At 37.6% G+C, this 7620-nt stretch overlaps 1 pseudogene; it reads right to left on the bottom strand.

Moving 5' to 3' along the window:
* Positions 1-3690: 3690 nt before the first annotated feature.
* Positions 3691-7620, bottom strand: part of LOC137634715 (uncharacterized) — an 18451-nt pseudogene continuing 14521 nt past the window's right edge.

Here is a 7620-nt window from a genome sequence, read left to right as displayed (position 1 = left end):
TTTATGGTCTCTCTGTGCAAGTCCATGCAAGCGAACTTCTTAGTTCGTCAATCCATCGTCTCCTCTTCCTTCTTCTGCTTCTTTTACACTCCCTAGGGACTCATTCTCTTATTCTTGATGTCCATCTATTGCCTGTTATTCTCATTATATGTTCTGCCCATGTCCATTTCTTTTTCTTACATGAATATCGTCAACTGTAATTTTTTCTTGTATCTATGTTGCTATTTTCCTGTCTCATAGTGTTTTTCTTATCATTACTCTTTCCATAGCTTTTTGAGTTGTAACTAGCTAATGTTTCAAGGCTTTAGTAAGGCTCCTAGTTTCTGATGCCTTATTCCATTAACCTATCCTTGGAAGTCATTTAGCCATTCACCTATCCAGCCTTATGAGTCGAATTCAACTTTTACAGAGCTCGTGAGAATAAATTCGTAAGGCATTAATATAACAGAAAATATCTACATGATAAAAAGATAAATTACGAATGGAATTTGCTCTACATAGAAAATTGAATTATTTGAACACTTCAAAATCTTAAAAACAGAGAAACTCTCAGAATCTTATGAAATGTCAGACATACACTGTTTAAAAAACCGTAATATTAATCAGAAATTCTCCGTAAAAATATACTGTTCTCAGTCACATTTCAGTAAAATATAGGCGTAATTTTACCCTAATTTTCTATTATCTTTTACGGGTTGTTAACCGTAATATCACTCCTTTACGTCAATATATCCGTTTTTAAAACGGTAAAAGTCCGGGAATAAAGGTTGGCAGACATTAACCGTTTTTTAATGCAAATTTTTAGCAGTAATTTTCTGACACACCTATATATCCCAGCTGAGCTCTCCCAACAGTAATTATTGAAACTTGAAATGGCAACAAAGTTCCAATCTTGCAATACAAGAGACAACACTCAGAAATGGTATCTTATTCTTGTTCACAATTACTTGCAATTTCCTTCTCTTGCAAACACTATTTCCTACACCAGTAAAAAAACAGGATACTCTGACCTATTTTTTCTGATCTATAATGCAGATTTTTGTTCTAATGAAATAAGTAATTTTAATTCTGACAAATTCCTGTTTTTTGACAAATCAATTTGAGTTTATCTTAGTCGAGTCAAGATGTATTTGTATGCAAACTCAACTGAGTTAGTTTAAAAACTAATAATTAGGTTAGGTTAAGTTGGGTTTGAGTAAAAGTAAATGTGTATGGTTTCAGTTCCAGTTTCATTAGAATAGATACTCACCAGAACGTCAGCCTGTCAAGCCCAACACCCCGCTGTGGTGCCCAACCACAGCAGTGACCTTCCCAGAGAACAGCTTAAATTCACGATCCAGGGCTGGGACCAATTTGCTGCCATGCGGCTGCGAGGCGAACACGTTACCACTGGACTAACCAGGAGGCTAGCTTAGGTTGATTTCAGTCGAGTGATGATAATAATAATAATAATAATAATAATAATATTTGAAAGACTGCTTCTAACCATCATCAGTAACATACGTCTTATAGATGTCCAAGTGAAGTGAGGTTCATTGTGACTCTTTGCGTCCAGCTGAAAACCATCTACAACCTTTATGAAGAACCCATCTTCTTCTTTGTCTGCATCTTTTCCCACCTATATGTGGGGTCGATGTTTCTGGCCAGCGTTCTCCATCTACCTCTGTCCCACACTTCCCCCACCCCCTTCTCATGAAGAACCCATATACCTTATATAATACACAGCAGAGAAAGACACATTTCTTTTTGTTATATCTTTATCGGATTTTCATTTACCAAATATTATCCACAAAAACATGGCCGAAGTCCTACTGTCTACAAAAACATAAAATCATTCTCAGACAATTTCGTAAATTTTCTTGATTTACCTTATTAATATATAGGTAAAGACAATGCGTACAGACATCCCTTGCTGGACTCATAAATTTATTTATTCAAGTTACATAGAATTTCTACAGTACGCATTTTAAAAGGTCCTTAAATAGACAGCAAAGACAATGTATAGAAAAACACATTTTGCAAACACTTGCTGGTCAGCTGATCTAGCCGATGAAGACTCGTATAGTTATATTATCCACAGGTGAAATCTTCCTAAACTATCTTAAACAGTGACAGGGAATTATGGGAAACAACTGGGTGTAGCCAAAAATCTTTAACTAGGTCCGCCCACAAGCATCGTGATTTCCCACCACCTTCTCCCAGCTGATTCATGTAAACATAATCATCATCGTCATCATCTACTCCCACGTCTATTGTCGCAAAGGGCCTCGGTTAGATTTCACCAGTAATCACTATCTTGAACTTTTAAATCAATATGTCTCCATCCATCATCTCATATTTCACGTTTCATAGTACTCGGCCATGAAGGCCTAGGTCTTCCGACTCTTCTAGTGCTTTGTGGAGCCCAGTTGAAAGTTTAGTGAACTAATCTCTCTTAGGGAGTGCGAAGAGCATCCCCAAACCATCTTCATCTACCCTTCATCATGATCTCATCCACGTGGACTTGGGTAATCTCTATTATAGTTTCATTTCTAATCCTGTCCTGCCATTTAACTCCCAATATTCTTCTGAGGTCTTTGTTCTCAAATCTACAAAATCTGTTGGATATTGTTTCATCGTTGTACCACGACTCATGTCCACGCAGTAACGCCGATCTCATTAAAATGATATATATCCTAGTTTTTATATGTAATTTCAGGCGATTTGATTTCCAAATTTTACTTAACCTAGCCATTGTCTGATCTGCTTTTTTCAATCTTTCAATAAACTCAAATTCTAAAGATCCTGTATTGGAGATCATAGTCCCTAAATATTTACATGATTCCACCTCATTGATCCTTTCTCCTCCCAATGATATTTAATCTTCCATTGCATATTCCGTTCTCACCATCTCTTTCATCTTGAGCCTAACCTCATGTGATATATCATGTATTCTGGTAAGCAGGCTTTGCAAGTCCTGTGGTCTTCTGCTAATAAGGACAGCGTCATCAGCATACTCTAGGTCAGCTAATTTCCTATTATCAATTCAGTTCAATCCTCTTTCACCATCCCCAGCTTTTCTATGCATTACAAAATCCACGAGGAGGATAAACAACACAGGTGACAACACATTCCCTTGGAGTCCTGTACGGTTTACTGGAAATTCATTTGATAGGACTCCATTAACATTAACTTTACACTTGCTATGCTCATGAACAGACTTAATCAAATTTAAATATTCAAGAGGAACTTCATGATAACGCAGGACTCTCCACAAAATTGGCCGGTGCACATTATCAAAGGCCTTTTCGTAATCCACAAATGCCACCAAAAGTGGATTTCTATATTTTACACATTGCTGTAAACATAATAATAATAATGAATAATGATGAATAATGATGAATTTTTCAAGTCTGCTGGCTGATTGCAGCGCTCTAGAGAAGAGAATTATCCGGAAAATAGAAAAATTGGATAAGAAAATAAACTCTGCCGATGCAGCCATTACTTTTAACTCAACCTGAATAATAATAATAATAATAATAATAATAATAATAATAATAGTAATAATAATAATAAAACAGATTATAGGTAATCATGAAAGATTGATAGTGACCGACGCGACTGACATGCACGTCAGATTCATGTACTGCTTGTTAGAACTGAGACGGTACAAGTTAATATTATAAATATTTTTTTTTTTCTGTTTGCTACTTTACTATTATCTCGTTTAACGCCTATTGGCCTACTATTCGATGAAAACCTTTCTTTCATATCAATTTACTAATATATCTTATTCATGCGACCGATTGTAATGTTAAAATTTCGAGGGACATTTGTAATTTTGAAAATATCATTTCCCTCAGTGGTTTCAATTACTATCCAAGATCTGCAAGAAGACTTCACATATCATCTTCCAAAACAAAAACCTTAACTTCATTGAAAGCGAAGTAGATATTAGGGCTGACACCGATCTTCTGGATGCTGACGTAACGTCCACACAAGCCTGGAATTGAGTCGTCAGCAGAGAACTTCAAGTATTCCCTGACGCCAGTTGGGGGTCCCGTGTAAAAGACCAGCAGGTCTCAGGAGGAAAACACCCCGTCGCTTACTGGCTCTTTGCCAATGCGGATCTGAAAGGAAAGAAATAAGGTGATCGTCCAATTAAGAGAAATCATAGTACTCACGTAGAATGTTAAGGAAATTTTGGCACCTATTCTATATATATTAGACTTGCAACAATTTAACATTAAAGAATTTTATTCATATCACAGAAACTACAATATTTATTACGTTAATGATGCTGTATTATATTTTCTAAATATTAGCAAATGGTTACAATGTTGAAATAGGCAGGGAACTGAATATTCAGACTCATGCCTTTGGGTAGTTTGAACGTTAAGGAAGTTATGTATCGATCATTTTGTAGGTGACTAGAGTATGAAGCATTTAAGAAACATAAGGATCCAAGACGTCGGTCTTGGGGTCAGAGGAAATTCACACACCATTGCGCTTTTGTTATACGTCCTGGAGACCCAACATACAAAACAAAATAGGTCGTGATCAAAACGACATGTGGTTTCAAAAACGGCCTAAAATTGAGGTTGAGCCTTGTATTATATAGTTAACTAACTAAAATAGTATGCAAAGATATCTGAATTAATATAGTCTTTGGCCAGATCTGTAGACTAGGATATGCCTTTACAGAGGCACCTCGAATTTCCCTTATCTCTTATCGTACTGCCGTCGTCACTTCACATCAAAAGCAATGGATCGCTTCTGTGGCATTGCCTCAATTTTAGCTGATTACGACGGTGCTACTGAAGAATCCATTACCAAATGGGGGGAGGGATGTCGTTCTAGACTAGTAAACTATTCAGTTCTGGGTGGTTTTTAAATTATGGGATTGGCACATGTAAACTTCCAATCCTTGAAACATACCTCAACTTCAGTAAACTGCTTGGCGTGGTTTCCACTACCGTCTGGCATGACGTGAACTTCCTTCACTAGATGGTTGTCGCCGAGATCCAGAACCCACCAGGGATTGTTCGTATAAGGGTCAGAGTGGAAGTAGTTGGAGGAACTGTCGTCTCCATCCACAGCCAAATCTCCAACCAGATCAATGGGTCTGCAGTTGGCAGAGGGAAGTTGTGGGAAAACTGTTACACTTTCATAATATGCTGTCAAGTAAACCTATATCGCCTACCATAGTTCATTTATTCTCTGCACCATTACATAAATTCATAAGAAACTTTGGGAACTTTGGAATGTCTCAACAGATCGATGTAAATACCCCTAATAGTGTTGCTATACAGGATCTAGACTAAGGCTGGAACAGGATTATTTGCAATGATACATTTCGTCCAGTACTCACGAAGTCCAGTGTGCCACACTGGTAGTCGTCTTCCCTCTGGCGATGTTTATTGTGTTCGACAAGTAATTGACTCGGCGAAACCTCACCGAATTGGCTCCAATAGAAGGTGCTGCCAAGGACCCAGAGATGGCACATTTGCCTTCTGTAAGATATCGAGATTAATTTCCATTCCGGTAAAATACAGTAAGTATCGACTTTCATTGTGATAGTTGACAAAGGAAGAAAGACAGGGCACATTCAGCCTCTGCACTGAAAGCCATCTTGAAAAGATCTCATTTTTATTAGTAAAAGAGAACTCTCTCTCTCTCTCTCTCTCTCTCTCTCTCTCTCTCTCTCTCTCTCTCTCTCTCTCTCTCTCTCTCTCTCTCTCTCTCTCTCTCTCTCTCTCTCTCTCTCTCTCTCTCTCAATGCCGTTATATGTTTGCTACAGCAAATGTTTAATTTGCAAATAATCATAATCGCCTCAAATAGGTATACTCCAATAAGGCAGGTAGTTGAGTAAATAGTGACAAATAAATTAATTCACTAGCAATTTCACAAAATCACGTAGCTCTCCTTCGTAAAAGAAACAAATCTATAACCCAACCATTGATTTTATACATCAGACAAAAGCAACCAAGGTTTCCAGACCTCCGCCAATGAATATTTCCATCATTTTACTCAAGTCTACGGACGAAACACGTCTTTTTTCACATGTTGACCGTGGATGAATTTGCTATAACATTTAAACTAAAATCTACGGACAGTACACTCCCCTTTTTCATATAAGTATATCGGACAAAAACAACCAGGGTTTTCAGACCTCCGCCAATGAATATTTCCAACATTTTACTCAAGTCTACGGACAAAACGCGTCTTTTTTCACATGTTGACCGTGGATGAATTTACTTTAACATTTAACTAAAATCTACGGACAGTACACTCTCTTTTTCATATAAATATACTGTAACCGTTAACTAAAATCTACGGACATTACATCCCCCTTTTCATATAAATATATTATAACCTTTAACTAAAATCTACGGACATTACATCCCCCTTTTCATATGCTCACTGTAGAAGGCGAAAAAAGGCAAATCCGGATCTAGAATCCGTATCCGGATCTAGAATCCAGGTCCGGACCATCTCCAAACTTTGATGGGTTCGCACATGACTTAGGAATCTATCTGTGCTGAAAATTTCGTCAAAACAGGTCTCGTAGTTTTGATGTCATCCTATCCACAGGCAGACACACCGACTGTATTTTCTAACCTCCCTGGCGGAGGTAAAAATAAAATAGCTGTTCTCTTTCTATGCTAGAAATCAATATGTGAACAATAACGTTTCATTTCTGTTTATTAAGATTGTTTAGTTGGGTGAAATTAATCCGGCCTTATACCAGGCGTTCTACTAAATATACTGTCAAAAATATGCCGTAAATAAAACGTTAAAAATCCTGTAATAAATGTTGCCAGACATTTACTGTATTAAAAAGGGATATATTGACATAAAAGAGGGATATTACGGTCACCAGCCCGTAAAATATGATAACAAAGTAATATAGAATTACGGTCGCCTGTAACACTGAAATACGGACGAGAACAGCATATTTTTACGGAGAATTTCCGATTAGAATAATTTTTTTTTTTTTTTTTTTTTTTTTTTTTTTTTTTTTTTTTAACAGTGGATAGACAAGAAGTTTGGGAGGCCTGGTGTGGACCTTATACCTAATGGAGATATCCTAAATGTAACTTATGATGCCATCATTACATAGATTTACATAGATTTTGCATATGGTGATCAAATTCTACTTATTATCACATTTAATCAGAGTTTATCTACACAGTTGGCATAAGAAATTATTACTTTAATTCTATTCAACGAATCGTTGATCATAAGTGCCACTCACGAGCGACCATTAAACCTGAAAACAAGAATAATTAGTTTGAATCCAGCTCATGAGTGGCAATGGCAGATCAGTGCGCTGTATTCAGTCCAAACATCAACTAACCTTGCAAAGCGTATCCCTTGCAGGCAGACTGCATGCACAGGGAAGCACAGTGGATCTTGGAAACTGCTTCTGAAACTCCTCCGAATTCCGAAGGGCAACGTCTGCCTCCATCTTCTGCGGCTGCGTAGTATGAAAAGACGACCGCCACTCCCGCTTCCGAGGGTGCGAGACACCGGCTGCTCGTCAGGAGCCAAACGAAGAGGTTTGCGAAGAGCTTAGACCGACGACGCATGTGGCTGCAACGGGAGGTTGGTGAGGCTCAGTTGAAATACATTCCCTC

The sequence above is a fragment of the Palaemon carinicauda genome, chromosome 3, assembly GCF_036898095.1.
Source record: "Palaemon carinicauda isolate YSFRI2023 chromosome 3, ASM3689809v2, whole genome shotgun sequence".
Lineage (NCBI taxonomy): Eukaryota > Metazoa > Arthropoda > Malacostraca > Decapoda > Palaemonidae > Palaemon > Palaemon carinicauda.
Note: the sequence above shows the minus strand (reverse complement) of the source record. Positions and strands in the feature narration are given on the sequence as shown.